The sequence below is a fragment of the Condylura cristata genome, unplaced genomic scaffold, assembly GCF_000260355.1.
Source record: "Condylura cristata isolate star-nosed mole 26May11 unplaced genomic scaffold, ConCri1.0 scaffold00003, whole genome shotgun sequence".
Taxonomy (NCBI): domain Eukaryota; kingdom Metazoa; phylum Chordata; class Mammalia; order Eulipotyphla; family Talpidae; genus Condylura; species Condylura cristata.
In genome coordinates, this window is record NW_004567104.1 from 68774987 (window position 1) to 68792786 (window position 17800).

A 17800-nucleotide genomic window follows, 5' to 3' on the forward strand; every position below is an offset into this window, starting at 1 on the left:
GGGAATCGAACTCATGCCCAAGTGGCTTCAGCTTCTTAGTGTTATGCTTTAACCCGATGTGCCACCAGAGAGGACCCCCATGGTTAGGTTTTATAACTGCACCAATACTGCCACATATTTAAATGGAGGAACAAAAGGTTGTGTGTATCTTTCTTCAAAGAGACTTGTTAGGGATGTTCAACCTATATGATTAAACACCAAGTTGTCAAGGAGAATGACAGTAACCATAAAAGTATTCACCTTGTCAACCAGACCAGCTCACTCAACATGTTAGATAATTGGAGAAATAGGAGAAAATACAAGTTGCAATTTGAGATTTGATATAAAATGTTGCCATCACAACAACAACAACAAAAGCTAATTTGATATTTTAAAACTACATTAACTTTTCTTTATTTCAGGGATTTTTTTCAGTATAATTCAAGGATGGGGCTCAGATTGCTTATGAGCCTTTCTTGAATGTCTACAAAGTTTAATGGAAGAAACTTTTGTCTATTTGGTGTGGGGTAGGGGAGGTAAATTTTGACTCACCCAAAAACTAAGGTTGATGTTTATGCTCCATTCTGTCCTGATACTTGACTGCTTTCTGCCCATTTATTCTATCATTACTCTTCCTAATGCAGTTTATTGCACTCCAGGCACATATTCTGAACGATTGGAATGAAAAATTCATTTTCCATTGTCTTTGCTCCATGATGCAATTTAATAGTGATCTCGGTAAGTCCTAAGACATTAATTCTAGTAAGACAACACCTACCAAACAAACTGTCAGGGAGCTGTGTTGAATATGTGTGCAACTATGCAATTTATGTAGGATCATTTTCTCTTCTGCTTTTTATTATATGCATATGAGAAAATTGTCATTCTAACATTTACTATGAGCTCAAATGTCTCCAGTCTCAGAAAGAAACCAGATGTAATTCACAGAGCTTTGGAGGATTAGAAAGGGGGCAGAAAGAAGCTCAAGGCAATAATACTCTCCTATAAAGGAGCTTAAGTGTCTCCAGAGGGTCCGGAAGTTGGGTCAGTTTGGAGCAGGTGCAGAAGCCCTCTGCTGGTCAGTCCTGCAGGACCTGCAGGGAGTGGACCAGTATCTTTTCAGAAACCTAAGCCTGGCACTTTCTGCACCATGACAATTCTGATATCTCAGGAGTTAAAAAAGTCTTCCAGCTTCCGCTACAGGACCCACCAGCAGATTGAACTTAACTACACATTTGAGGTCACTACATGAACTTAGAAAATATCTCCCATAAACGTGGACAGTAACAGAAATGGATACGTGTGAGAACCGGCCCAGAAAAATACAGCACACACTGGACTGCCAATATTGTACCTCTTGAGTCGGATCGAAAGAAAATAGTTTCTTGGATGAGAATACCGAGTCCATGACCTCTCTCCTGAGAATGTGACCATGTGTGCTATAGAGCTTAAGTAAGCAAAGCTAAGACTTCTCACTGGAAAAATCCAAAGGGGGATAAAACAACTTACTTTATGTGCTACTAAGTTGAGTTTTAACTGCCTAGGGTGAATGGGTGATGAAGGGCGAAAGTTACATAAGTGATTAGCCAGGAGAGAATTCCATGCCCTAAACAAATAATTGAGTGTGTGTTCTCCCACATGCTAAATAGGTGCTACTCTGAGAAGCTGCTTAAACGATAGCAGCGCCACCAGTCAGCTCTCAGCTCTTCAGAGCCTGGACATGTAGCCAACAACCTAGGCGAATTAAAGGATTTCACTCGTAGGAGGCAAGAAGAAGCCTGCAGTAGAGTTAAGGTGTGAGGGTAAGGACAGATGACACGATTAACTAGAGGAATCAGATGAGGCCTATTTGAAATAGGCCTGAGTGAAAAAAGTAAGTAATGTATGAATGAAATATAAATAAGCAAGCAAGCTTTTTAAAATCACTTCCTCTTTCTTAGGAGTGTCATTTTTATATGGCAAAATTGCATTGAGTAATAACTATTCCTAGAATAAAATGTGAATATTCTAATGAGGCCTTTGGGGCTCTGTGAGTTCCACCCTGTGTTTGACAGTGTTTTTCAGCAGTCCCCTCTGTTTTCTCTGCTCTGAATGCTTTGAGCTTAGATTTTTTTTTAATCACTACTATAATTTTTTAATTTTAAGGAGATTTTAATTGAAGTGACACTGGTTTACAACACTGGAGTCTTAAAGATTTTTTCCTTTAATTTGCATGTTCATTACTATCTCCAGATTGAAACATCTTTTATTTCTTCTACCCAGATTTTCCCCTCAGCCACTAACCTCTCTGCCCTCTCCTTAGCCCCCTTCAAAATCAACTCTAAATGCATTTCCCCAAAGAAGTTTGATCTTGATCGGCCCATCCTCCTTGCACTCACAATTTCATCTACTTCTCCTCTTACTACTTATCAATACATCACACCGAAATACCAATTTGTTGAACAATGCCTTTTTTTCACTTCCTGGGCAAACTCCACCACTGGACTATAACCTCTCTGAAACTAGGCACTATATTTTTATTGCCAATAATCTTCCCAGAGTACAACCTATTTTGGGTTAATAGGAGTTACTTACAGCCTCTCTAGTGATGCAAAGAGTTAAGTCTCAGCACTATGAAGCTGTCCACAGCTACTGCAGAGCAATTTCGATCCCTGGCCAGGAAAGTGACCCCCACACAACAGACCTCTCCTGTCTCCCTGCTGCTCCCCTCAGCAGTGTATTTCAGTCTGCCTGTTCTGCTCCCCACTTTGTCTCTGGTGAATCCTCTCACCCCCCTCCCAATCTAACCTACCCTACTTCCTGTATGCATAAATAAATAAAATTGATCTATAAAAAAGAGGAGTTAATAAATATGTGTTAAATAAGTACAGGGTTTTTTTTTTTTTTCCTTCTGTATATGAACTTGATTTTAGTAACTATTAGGCTGAAACATGCAGACATCCTTTCATAGAATTTTAAGGATTCTATTTCTAGGAATCAAAGTTTGATAAAGGTATTGAAGACTGAAACTGATACGCTCTTCACGGCATGCCTGAATCTGTAAGCAATGTGCTAATTCTAAATGTACTAGTTCTCTTTTCTCGAACTTGTCCTACTTCTCTATTATTTCTTCGTATTTTCTTTCTATAATTCTGTAATCCCTTGTGTGAGAAAAACTAAAGATAGACTGACCATATGAGTTGGAAATCCTGTGTCCTATGACAGCAGACTCTGTAGTCTATCGGAACCTAAAGGCTATAGATATTGTGGGCAGAGATTAGAAAGCTCGTGTTTGAGAATCCCTTCCCAGCCTATTATGGAGAGTAATTTTCTTTACTAATTGTGTTTTCTTTTGTGTTGATTGGGAATCGCACCAATAGTACCTGCCTCACAGGGTTATGCTAAGCTTTAAAACCAAATATCCAAGTAAACTGCTTTGGAAGATTTGGCAGAGAAAGATCAATAAGCCATGTTGAATTCAGTGATGATTATAAACATTTTATTTTCCAATTAAATAGGGGAACTTCTACATAGAATAGAGAAAAAAAGATAAAACTCAGCATTCTATTATTTACTCTGTATTGAATTGTATCGCAAAGTTTTTATGCCAGCTGTGGGCAATTCCACAATCCTACCTAGAGCTCCTGCGTGTGTGTGGGATGTTGCACTAACCAACCAACCATCACCAACTCCATATGGTCTTGTTATTATCACTGAATGAGCGTAGCTTTTTTTTTTTAATTTGGAAATATTAACGTCCCTAATTCTATATGAAGTAGAGAGAATAGCTAGAATATTTCATCAATGAGTCACTTTGTCTCCTGGATAAAAACACTAACAAACCAAAACAAGCTTACACAAGTGGAAACCTTTGCATGGTTAAAGAATGAACGAGAGACCTCAAAGGTGTGAATAATGTTTCATTCTCAACTGTTGTGGTTTCTGTGTAGTTAGCAAAATGTCTTACCTACCTATTTAAGTTGACCAGATTGCCTTAGCATCTGGTTGGCTTCCTTATAAAACTCCTCAAAGTTATTTATTTTTAATTCATTTCATCTTCCATCCCAGAGTTATAAAGGAGAGGAAGTCAGCAGCTTATTAAAGCCTATAAATCTTTAATTCAAAATTCTCCTAAAATTGTTAATGTAAAACTACTTTTATGTCTCAAGAACCTACTTATATTCTTCAGAAACTAATTTATTTGGAAATAGATAGATATTCCTACATTATCAAAGGGTCACTTAGAGTGATTCCAAACTACCTGAAATGTTGACACCAGTTTTAGAAACTACTGTAGCAATGCGTTGCCATTTTCATTTTCACCTGGTTTTAAATGAAAAATTTCAACTTATTGAGAGTGGATTTATCTTGTTTGAGAGAAATTTTACCACCATAGGACACAACTGTGTTATTCTTTTGAATCCCTCTCTCTCTTTTTTTTTTTTTTTTGACAATTAGACTACACGCAGCTTAAGAGAATGTACTGGTATCTCTATATGGATCATTGAAAAATAACATATAAAAAGTGTGTCTGATGTGTGTGTGAGTGTATTTTCCAAGAGTAGAAGAGAAAAGGCATAGTCTCCTAACATCTAACACAAGAACATAGCACTAGAGACAAATGCTCTGACCAAGAAAACAGTTCTCTAGTAATGTGACATTTGTTTATATTCTACACATGATTTCATTTTTATTCAAAGTAGTTCTTATATTCTATTCCACCACTTACTACATAGATTGAAGTAGTGACCATTCATAGTGGACATTTCTGATATAACCTCATGAAGGAGGAAACTGGGGGACCTTGCTGGAGGAATTCCGTCAAAAATTATGAACCGTGTCCAATTTTGCCATAATTACGAGTGAACAAGTTAGCTCTTTACATGAAGACGTTTGCAATCATATACTCACACTAGACACCAGAACTCTGAGACAGGCCTACAGATCATTTGCTACAGCAGAAACAGCAGCAGAGCAGCATATAGCTCAAGACACTACCACCACGCATCCCAGAGCGTGCCATGTTCCGCATGCACCAGGGGATTGCACCACAGTATTAGAAACCCCAAATTAGGAGAGTTTGATCTTTCATCTGAGCTGCTGACAACCTGTCAAACTTCTCCAAAAAGAGATTACTCATTCTCCTGAGGAAGTAAGCAAATCTCCCCCAGGAAAGAAGAGTAGGAAAGAATTTATTATGGTGAAATAACTCCAGAAAGGGAGACATGCCATCCATCATTCAATCATCACTGAACAAATCTCAATATCCTTTGCCTAGGAAAGTCTATGTGAGAAATTCCAGGGAGAATTCCTGGGAGCTACCATGCTCCTTGGCCACCGTTTTAGTAGAGAGGCTTATGAGAATGAAGATTTCAGCACTGCTTTGAACTGGGAATTCATTTCTTCTTTCTTGAACAATCCCCTCCTCTTGAAGGGGACTCCCATAGTGAAATAGCTCTGGTTTTTCAAAATCCCTCAATCACGTTTCTCCAAACAGCATCATTTGATAGGTTTGTGATTTAGGTCAGCATACTTAACTTGGTCCGCCATGTTCTTTCTGATTTAAGAACCAGCCTGTCTACAAGAGAGCATGGTGAACAGGGCCTCAAGGCTGGAGGATGGTGATCATAGTCTGGGTGGTGGTTCTCGGTTGGGACATTAATTTAAATCTCTATTGTTGGAGACAGTCTGGAAGACTCTGTCCTTCTGATTCTGTATTTCTTAAAGGAATTTATCATGAAGAAAAGAATGGGGAATCAGAGCTCTCTCTGGTGGTGAAATGGGTTAAAGCACAGTACTGTGAAGCTATCTGCCGCCTCTGAAGCTTGAGTTCAATTCCCAGCCAGGCCGCTGCCCACATGGCACAGCAGACATCTTCTGATCCACCCACTGCTCCCCTCAGCAGTGTATTTCAGTCGATCTGCCTGTTCTGCTCCCCACTTTGTCTCTGGTGAATCCTCTCATTCCTGCACCTCTGGCCTGTACCCCTTTTCTGTACGCATAAGCAAATAAATCTTTAGGAAAAAAAAAAAAAGAAATGGAGAATCAAATATTATAATGACGTGGAGGTTAGGATACTGAAAAATTGTTTATTAGCTTTTTATATTTCAGGTAGAAGTGTTTTAAGCATTTTATTGTTTGAAATGAGTTGTAAGGAAGAAAAGGATTAAAATATAAAGATCTGAGCTAAGTCAAAATCAGGACTGCAAAAGGAGAAAGGTGAGCGGGCCCAGGTGCACCTATGCAGTCAGTTCTGAGGCGGTGAGTTAGGGCAGGTGAGTTAAGGCAGGTGAGTTAGGTCAGGGCTGCTGGGTTCCACAGAGCCAGGAAAAACAGACATGGAGGGAAGCTGTGGATTATCACATCTGTTTTCTCCTTGGACTAAAAGGCAAGGTACTTCCTGAAACATGCAAGTTGTAAAACGGAGCTGAGAACTAAAAATAAGTAATAAAAGTTGTCTTAGTGGCCAAAATAATGATAAAAATGATTGAATTATAAGGTAAATATTTCTCTTATTTGTTCTGAGTTGCTGTATTTTCTTAGAAGAATATGTACTCTTGCAAGTATATGTCAATTAACCACAGTGAATCTATATTAATCAGTAATCAATTCCTTGTAGAAGTTTCTTTCTATATATTCCATACATTTTTTCCCCAGGTTTAATTTGGACCTTTAATTACTTCATTAAAAGGGCCTACTGGAACATTTAAATTACTGAGATTAAATAAATTTGCCGTTTATAAATTACATCTACTTTAGTGAAATGTATGTGAATATTTCTAGAAACACCTTATAATATTTGTAAAAATACATAAATATTTTAATGAAACGAAACTAAATTTTTTCTGATATGAATCACGCATAATTACTCTGATATTAAAAGTTTACAACATCCATTAGGGAAATATGACCCGTTCTCTACCTGAATATGTTATTTTTACTTTATAGAGGAAATTTCACATATGAAAGTTTCACCTCCTGATTCACACTGCTTGACTTGAAAATACTATTTTACTTAGTGTTGGTTATGAGTCATCTATATCAAAGCACTTCTAGTTATAAGGTGTTCTATTCATTCCTACTTCATATAAAAAGTAAAGGTGGAGTTAAAATACATACAATGACTCTGCTTCTCTTCTTTTAAGTATATAATTGTGAGTCACTCATCAGTGAAACTCCGAGTCTGTGACACATCTTTAATGATACAACTTCAGAGCAGGACAGCAGGAAAACTTTGAGACAGTAATGCACTCAATGACGTGTATCACCAGGATTCTTCTTCACTCAGATATTTAGCTGTTTTTAAAACCTAACTTAGATGTCAAACACCAATCTAAATTTATATAAACTGTAAAATTTAGAGCATCCATTTAAATTATGTAAATGCATGTAGGCATGGCAGTCTTAAAATTCAAAACAAAATTGTTTTAAAGTTTTATTTATATCTATATATGTGATTACAACTGTTTGTAAGTACATATATGTATACAGACATAGATACATAGATTATGCACCATTTTCATCTGGTTTCTTTGAAACTATATGCTCTAGAAATACGTGTTTTAATTTCAGAAGATCAAGAATTCCATTGTTGGATGATATAACATTAAAAATGACATGCCTGTAGCTCTGCAGGATAAGTCTAAATAAAATGTTTTAGTAACTCTTTGTTATTCTGTGACTTTAGAAATAATAACTTAATTTATCACATTGGATGCATTTACAGTCCCATTTTAACTAAGAGTGTTATTGATTAATTTCTTTTTTTTTTTTAAGATTTATTTACTTATGCATACAGAACTGAGGAATAGGCCAGGGATGTAGGGGCAGTGAGAAGTTTAACTAGAGACAGAGTGGGGAGCAGAACAGGCAAATCTATGAAGCATACTGTTGAGGGGAGCAGTGCGAGAGACAGGAGAGTTCTGCGGCACCATGTAAGATCACCTCCAGGGAATCGAACTCGCAGTGAAGGGGCTACTTACAGCTTTCAGTGCTACGTCCTGCGTCCTACCCTGTTGTGCCATCAGGGAGGGCCTTGATTAATTTCTTTTGAGGTTTGCTGCAGTAGGCATGTGCTATTTGAACACCTTAGCATCCACTCTCCTTTCACTTAATAACTTATTTATCTCACATGGCTCCTTATTTAGTAGGGCCCATTGTTCATAAATTTGGGAATGAATAATTTACTCAGGCCTGTATAATAAGAATATTGTGTCTCTCTTACCTAACCCAAACTAATTCAGAGCCAAAGTTACACTGAAGCTGACACGTGGGGAGTTATCTCAGGTGACTATTTTCTGATAAGTTATATTCTATAAAGATTTTCAATTTATTTATTTATTTATTTTTGTCTACATCATTGTTCATTTTTGTGTACTATTTGATTTCTCCCCTCATGTAGTCCCCTTAATTCTCCCAACACCCATGATCCTCACCAGAGTCCTTTGTGTTCTTCTCTTTCCAATTTTACTCCCTCTCTATACCCCTCCTATAAGTTATTTTTTTTATTGTTTACATTTCCTTCATAATTTTGTGAGCTTATATACTTTACACAAATTTTAATTGGGTTACCAGATCTCTCACAAATCATTGAGGTATTTTCAATTCCTGAGCTTTGAGTTCATAGATAGAAGGGACTTACACTTGAATTACATTCCTTCTTTCCCTAATCCTCCCTAATCTTAATTGCTTCTCTCCCTAATCACCACTCACTTCTTTTCATGGGAAAATGACTAAATTAATAATCGTGCTTTGGGGAAGAGGCTGAGCATACGTAAACCAAACTCTTTTTCTGTCTTTCTCTCAGTTTCTCTCTTCCTCTTCCTACCTCTCTCTATGTGTGTGTTTTCAATTTTAATTTGGTAGTTATACTATTGCTCTTCCATATGAACATGTTCCACTAATGTTCTACCAAAATACCAGTGCAAATATCCCCTCTGCTTCTTTCTTCCATTCCCTTTTCCTTACTCTCTGTTTCCCCTGGTAATCATTAAATTCTTTCACTGATTTTAAGATTTATATCTGCCATATTTTAGCTATGTCTGTTTTTTCATTATTTATAGTCCATGTATGACCAAAATCATACAAAATCTGTATTTTACTTCATGACTTATTTATCATAATCACCTCAGTTCCTCGAGGTCATCCATTTTGTCAAAAGCCATTACCTCATCTTTTTCTCAGCTGTGTAGTATTCCATTGAGTATATATTTCATAATGTCTTTATTCATTCGATTGTTGAAGGGCACATAGTTTTGTTCTATGACTTGTCAACTGTGGACAGTGAGCATCTCTCTCTTCTTTATATTGCTATTCTACTCACAAGACAAAAATCCATGTTAGTCTCCTATTTTGTATTAGTTATAGTAAGGAAAACTTTGATCCTATAGTAGAGATCCACCTTTTTTTTAGTTCTTTCCCTATGGGGCAGAAACTGTGTAGTATAGTGGAAAACTTTAACATTTATTCAGGCATTTCAATCACATTTATAACCCAGCAGCTACAAATGATAAACTTTTATTTTGAACATCATCTGATACTTATTATATCATAGGATCTTATTTGAGAAGGGAAAGAAAAGAAAGGATTAACTTATCTCTATTACATTCTCAGACTTCTGACAATCTTAGTTGTGATTATTTGTTATGCAATCAATTGGATCTGTTCTATTATAGCACATGTATACTTTACCTCCCCCACTTACAAATTTTTCGCCAAATAAGAAACCCTCTTTAATATTGATTTTTGATCAATATCACATACTTGAAAATTTACTATCCCCTAATAATGGATTATGTATTTCTCCACCTTGCATGTCTTAGTACCATATTTTAGAATTTGTGCTACAATTTATTGACTCTTGTTTGTGTCTAATACTAGCTCTAGAGATTTTTGTTGGTATCAACTTTTCTTATTGACAAGCTAGTAATAGCAACAACTATTTATATAAGTATATATAGGATTGTTGTGTGATGATTCTATTTTTAGACGAATGCTTGTAATAAATTGAAAGGAGCCCTCCCTGATGGCACAACAGGTTAAAGCACTGTACTACAAAGCTGTCTGTAGCCACTGCAGCATGAGTTCGATCTCCAGCCAGAGAGGTGAGCCACATGACACAGCAGTCCTCTCCTGACCCTCCCGCTGCTCCCCTCAACAGTGTATTTCAGTACATCTGCCTGTTCTGCTCCCCATCTCTCTCTGGTGAATCCTCTCCTCTCCCTGCAACTCTGGCCTGTACCCCAGCTCTTATATGCATAAATAAATAAATTTTTTAAAAAGTTGATAAATGGTTGAATATACTTGTGATCAACAAAGTATTTTCCCACCCATTATAATGTTGCATCTTTATAATACCTTTGTTCAAAGCATAGACTGTAGATCTATTATCTTAATATAAAAAGATGCTTACTAGTCTCGCATTTAAATGTGTAATACCAAGTATTTTAATAACAATGTGTTTGATAAATGTATTTTAGTTAGTTTTGTTGTACAGACAAATACTCCTAAACTTAGTAGTTAAAAAGTTAATGTGTTGATGATACTGTGCTGATGATACTATAGGTCTGGAGCTTGGCGGGTGGGGTGTGTCTGACACCTCTCCTCTCTGCTTTGTGTGCTTGTCAGTGGAGATCACTCATGCATTTTTGGTTAGAGAGTAGGCTGATCAAGAGCTGATTGGTCCAGGATGATGTCAGCTAGAGCTCTGAAAGGATGTCTGAAAGGGTGTCAGAAAGGATGTTCTAATTGTTCTCAGGGTTAGTTTGGACTGATGACTAGTTCCCAAGAGTGTGAGAATATTAATAACAAGGCTTCTTGAAGTCCGTCATAGAAACCCTATCTCCCTTCTGCCACATGCTATTAGTCAAAAGTCTGACTAAAACTCAAGAGGTGGTAGACATAGACTCTACCTTTTGATGGGTGGAGCAACAAAGGGATATTGTAAAGCGGTGCACATACAAGCATCAAATATTTTGTGGCCACTAATTACAACTGTCATAAAATATTAACTTAAGACTATAAAGAGAGAAGTCATCTATATTGAATGACTACCATATTACAGATACTTTCTGTATCTTTCTTGTTTAATCACCATAGAGACCTTTTATGGGAATGAGTACATTTGGCATTATGGTGGTATGTGAAAATTTATGATCACACACTAAGTAAGCACAAATCATTCTCTTCCTTGGATCTATTTTTTAATTTTTATTTTTTTTGCAAATGTGATACTGTTAATAAGTTCAATAAGAAATGGAGTTTATTTTCCCCATTCTATAATCAGGGTTGGCCATACAACTGTGCTGAACAGGAAGGAATCAAATGAAATGCAAGTAGTTGTTTTTTCAAGTCATTTAGGAAGGATGCTCTTAATTTTATTTTTTTAAATATATTCATCACATCATCCTTCGTTCTTGTACAATGTATGGTTTCCCTGTGAAATTCCCACCATCGATTCATCTGTGCACCACACCATGTTCTTCCTACCTCTGTCCTGGTCCTCCTCCTCCCCTACAGAATGTCTCTGATCTATAGTTCCCTGATGATTTTGATTTTTACTTTATTATAGCTACCTTTTTTCTGATTCCTTTTTTGTTTCCTCTACATTCCTCCTATAAGTGAGACCATGCAATATTTTTCTCTTTCTTTCTGGCTTATTTTGCTGAGCATAATCCCTTCCAGCTCCATCCATACTGCAGCAAAGGACATGAGTTTATCCTTTCTGATTGCTAAGTAATATTTCATTATGTAAATATACCACATCTTGATCTTGCAGTTTTGAAATGTACTTGCTTGTCATGTTTATCTTGTTGTCTAGAGGTTCCAACCACATAAGGAAGGCAGGTCTATCTACAATGATGACAGGAAATATGGCATAAATGTCGTAGTGCTATTGGGTAACTGTCTGCACCCACAGTAACTGCTGACTGAGCACAAATGAATGAATCAATTATGATCAGCAGAGCCTGGAAAAAACAGAACTGTCCCAGTAGAATCTTCACCTAAATATATGACTTCTGGGGTAAAGCCAGTAATTCTCAGAGGGCTTGTTATGCAACATAACTATTGATCAACACCATGTCATTGTAAATATCCTCAGTGTTACATAACACCAAGTAAAAGAAAACAAGATGTGGCAGTTTCTTAGTGATTGAAAATTTGGGATGAATCCTTCAGTCCAAATCGAAAATGTTAAAATAAAAGATTTCTCTTTAAAAATGTCCCTCTCTCTACCCCTCCCCTATGGTGAGCCTCAGGTACAAGGTCAGCTTGCAAATTTTGTTTTCTTCTTGACCATTTATTTGGTTTCTCTACATTCTAGGTAGAAGTGAAGCCAGAGCAGAGAAGGACTGTGGGGATGGATCACAGGAGCTAGGGGAACTACAGAGACCACACCAACAGGAGAAACCAAAGGCTGTCCCAAACAAAGATAAAAGGAAATAAACATATTTTTAAAATAAATGAAAACTGACATGTGAATAGCCTATGTTACAAATGTGTATGTTGAAAACATAAATAATCCAATACACAGAGTTTTCATCTAATAGAGGCTTTCGTTTTTTTTTTTTTTTTTTTTAAAGATTTATTTATTTGCACATACAGAAGTGGGGTACAGGTCAGAGGTTCAGGGGCGGCGAGAGGCTTCACCAGAGACAGAGTGGGGAGCAGAACAGGCAGATCGACGAAGTACACTGCTGAGGGGAGCAGCGGGCGGGTCAGGAGAGGTCTGCCACACCATGTGGTCACCTCCGGGGCAGGCGGGGATCGAACTCATGCGCAAGTGGCTTTTGCTTCTTAGTGCTGTGCTTTAACCCGCTGCGCCACCAGGGAGGGCCCAAGAGGCTTTCGTTTTTTAAGGGTGTTTACAATTACAACTATCCATTTCCCCCTCACTATACTACCGGGAATAATGTTTGATCATCCCTGAAGGTGGAAACTAATAAAAATCGCCATGTTGCCTATTACAATCATAATCATGATGGAGTCTATAGGGATGACATCACCATTGCCTCCCCAACATTGTTCCCAAAGTAGCAGTAGAACTACTTAGCAGTCACGGTGGATTTGGGGGATTTTCAGAGGTACCAATGTGTCTCCAGTTTTCAGTAATTCACAGAAGTAAAAACACCAATATTAAGAAACAGTCAACGACGTGTGATAGATTCCAGAGCATGAAATGGCCCGTGAAACACCGGAGCGCCGTGGTGGGAAGTCAGCCATGGCGTCACACGCCACATCCTGCCAGAGCGAGAGCCACACCGCAGGGCACTTCCGGAGGAACGAAACCTTTCCGGGCACCATGACATGGAACTTTAAATTTGAACCACGTCCCAGAAGTTGCTGGGTCCTTCTTTGATCTCCATCACACTGAAACAATGTTACACTTTGGTGATGAAAAACACATTAATTTCAAGAAATGAAGACTGCTGTATTTAGTGAGTACCTCCTTTTTTCAAAAATAAATTTTCTAATTGCAAAATTGCAAAAGAAAATGTTGTGGAAAAGATTCCTCGTACCTGTGTCCCAACTGCCATTTTTCCCATTTCTTTGTTAATCTTTCAGAATTTAAGAATAAACAAATACCTTAAAAATACATGCTTAAGTCCTTCAATTTTTTAAGAAATTGTAACATATATGTTATATGCAGCTGTGATTATGTTATATATATACTATATATATATACTATATATATATATAGTTTTCAGTAATTTTTCTTTATTTTAGCTCTGCAATCAATAGACATTGAATTCCCTTCTACTTTGTATGAAAATATATTTTCATTCTATTGTTAACTAATAAATTTCATTTAACCTTTTTTGTAAATGCCATCTTATTTAACAGGGTTATTTAACTTTTACATAAACATGAGCATATATCCTCAGATAACATTCCATGAGTAAAATTTATTAGTTTTTTTTTTAACTGAGGTGATGTTGGATTACATTGTTGTTTATATTTTGGAAATGTGGGGTCTTCCCCTTTCTGATGTTAAACAGGTTTTGATAAATATCAAAATTTGATATACAAAAAAAAAAAAAACAACATCAGTGAATAATCAGTGTAACCACTCTTTCACATGTGTGAATTATATTTGTAGATAAATACCCAGGAATATCATTGCTTTTCCTTGGTCATGCATCTTCATTTTCAGCAGTTCTTATCAAACTGCCCTCCCCGCTTGTACCAAACAACTCTCCTGTCACCTACTTAGGTAATAGCCCATTCCCCACACACTCACCAACTACATAACTATGTGTGTTATCAATCGCTTTGAACTTTTCTCCAAAGTTGGTTAAGATTAGTTTTCTTTTCCTGTATTTTAAACAGTATGGTTTAAAGCAAGTTGACACTTGAGTTGGACCTTGAGGGAGACAATAAAGAAAAGAAGGAAGGAGAAAAGGAAGTAGGAGAGATGGAAAGAGAAAGAAAGAAGGAAGGAGAGAAAGAAGATAAGGTAGGGGAGAGAGAAGAGAGGTAGGCAGCAGGAAAAGGAGAGAGAAATGAAGAGACAGCAAGAAGGAAGGGAGGTTTGGGCAAGCGTGATTGTAGAAGACTGTGCAAAGCTCAGTTGAAGCTGTGAGTCCATGAGTTTAAGTTTGTCCGGTAGCTTGGTTTTAGACAGTAACTCCTTATATCTCATGCATTAGATGGACACTAATGAAGCTTTCAAGGAGATATCTGTAGAATAATACTTAAGAACAATTGGTTTGATGAGTTGGCATGTAATGAAAGGGGCTGGAATCAGAAAGATGGCACAGGTGCCATTTGTAATGATTTTGTAGTAAGGTAGTATTTGTGATGAGAGAAGTAAAAGCAAGCAGGCCATAATAGAAGTTGCCTATGTACAGGAGATGAGTGAATGAATGAATGAATGATTCATTCATATTATTTTAACTCTCCTAGCAAACAATGGTTTATTTTTCCAAAAGCAATGGGTACGAATCCTCTGTCAATATAAATTAATAAATAATATAGTTTATGGACTCAGATATTACATTTATTCAGTCCAGGGATTGACTGAGTATATATGATGTGATCAAGTCAAGGAATCCGATGGGAGGGGGGTCTTTAATCCATTCAACCCCAATAAGCTCCATCATTCATTTTCCCCCACAACTGTCCTAAATTAAACTTCCAGTGTATGAGGCAGAGGGGTGATTGTGCACCCAAATCACAGATTTCAAGTCACCTGTTGAAATTCTGCACAACAGACTTGGCTTTGTAAATCATTTCAGATCCATTTATTTCCTAATCTCCGGATCTATATACAGTTTATGTGCAAACTTCAGTGAGGGCTGCAGTGGTTCCTTCCTCTGTTGTACATTGTTGTTTTCTCAGTAACATTGCTGGGTATGTGGAAGATACAAACAATGTAAATATTAAGTATTTCAATATCTGTTCAATGGATTACTGTATGCACAGTAGAGGTGATGGGCCTGGCAAAGAGTCTTTGCTCTGTGGCTCTTAAAACCCAGCCAGGGGATTTCAAGGGTGAGGCTGAAGTCATTGTTTTTTAATATCCACATATATTTTGAAGGTTTTTTTTTTTTTGTAATGAGATACTTAAGTATTATTATTTTCATATGTTCAATGTGAACAATCTAGTGGTTCGAATCAATCCAATAGTATTTCATTTTGTTTTTCTCTCTCATCTATTAGCCCACCTACGTGCACACTACAAGCCGGAAATCGTGCCTCTGGCGCACCGGGGTGTTTGGAATTGATTCAGCTGTACCTGAGTCCGCGTCCAATTTCTTTCTTTTTTTCTTTCAAATCTCAGGTTTAATTGTTTAAGTCTATAGCATACACAGCTCTTGGCTCGACAGCCATTCACTGTGCTGGCTCTTATTTTAACGTGGACATAGAATGTTTTCATTTGGGGTTAATAAAATGTAAATGTATGCGTGTGTGTACATATGTGTGTGTGTGTGTGTGTGTGTATACACACACACATGGAATACTACCAAGAATACTAAATTTAATTCCACATCTTGTGCTGTAGAGAAGTCGTTCATTTTCCCAGGCTTGGCAAACTCCCATTTTCAAACTGGGCTCCCAGACCAGGGATATTTCCGGTAGTTATCTTCCTTGCTTGTCCGCTTGTCTTCTTTTGGCAAGATTCACCTGGCTGTGAAATTCCTCAGTGTGGGTGGAAAGGTTAAAGCAATAAGAACTCGCGGCTGCTGACCTTCCTTGGAGGCTGGTTTCTGAAGGCCTTTCTGTTGAACTGGCGGCCTGACGCTCTAGGGCTTACAGGAAAACTCCGCTCTGTTCCGGAAGTTGCTGTGAGCCAGCGGCTATGAACTTGTGGCCCCACCGCAGGGGCTGTGGAACTTCTGAGTTAGCCCAGAGGCAACTGAGTCTCTCAGAGTGACCTCAGGCAAGATGGTTAACATTCGCCTGACCCTCATTTCTCGGTTTTAAAATGGGAAGAAAAATTAACTCATTTGATTCAAGCAGTTGGCTACTTGTCCCTACTCGTCTCCGGACTTTATTGGTGGAGAACAACTTTAAAAAGAAGTGAAATTGAGGTGCTTTTTTATTTTATGTTGGCACATAAAATTGCATGATGTAAAAAGGACTGCATTAAATATATAGAAATACACACTTAAAATCTATCTCCGTGGATACTGTGACATGCATTGCCTAAGTTCCCGGTCTATTCTAAAAGAATAGCACCTCTAAAAGAATAGAGTTTTTTTTGTTGTGTGATCTCCTTATTATATCCCCAGGATTTAGAATAATTCCAGTCACACATAGATGTTCAATAAATATTTCCTGAAAAAAAAAAGAAAAACTGCATAAGTGAAAAATGAAATAATGTTTAAGAAAAGTACAGACAAGATAGAGGGCTTGATGATACAGAATTCTATATTCTCTCACCTATAACTCACAACTCTCCTTTAATAATCTGAAAAGTCTATGGAACTTCAGTTTCAAGGTTCCTTCCTCTGTCCTAAATGAATGTCCTAAAAAAGTCACAGAACTTTTATTAATGCTTCTTCATGACATGTATTATTTAGGGACTTTACAAGGGGAGATAAATTTATTTCACAAAAATTCATAAAGGAGTATTTATTTAATTAAAATAGATATTTTTGAATGTGAAAGAATGGGACCTTTTGCATAAAGGAAAGTGGCAAAATTAGGCATTCAAAGATTGCCACAATAATTCTCTAAAATCCTTTCATTTGGTGACAATTCAACTTTTGTTATTTATAAACGTTGCCTTAGTATTAACAATGATTAAACATATATCAGTTGATTTCTATAGCATCCAGTCTTAAATACATCTGCAGGTATCTTTAAACCATTTACTGTAACATACTCCCTTTAGGAAGTTGTTTTAGACATATGCTCCTGTGGTCATAATTAGTTTGAATATTAGAATCAATAGACAAAAATACTAGTCATAGCCTAGTGATTGCAAAATTGGAGTGTTTATAAAACACCATGGAAAGCAAATAACATATTAAAAACAGGAAATAAGGCCACTATTTGGGAGACTTGGCTGGATTTGGGAGGATAGCACCTCGAAGGAAGGAATCAAAAAAACATGTAAGTCATATAAATAATCTGAGTAGAACAATAAAAAAAAATTAGGGCAAACCTCAAAGGAATTCAAGAAAATGAAGTAGCAGATTCTTGGCCTTTATAACAAAGCATTTAAGACAATTAAGAGTCAGGATGGAACAGGAAATCATGGTGGCCAGAATTAGTGATTGAAAGACTTTGATAAAAGCCTAAGCATATTAACATTGAAAACATGTGTTGCTATATTTCTCTGTAAGTTAAAATTGCTCTCACTTACAAAATTAACTTTTAAAAAAGAATTTTTCAT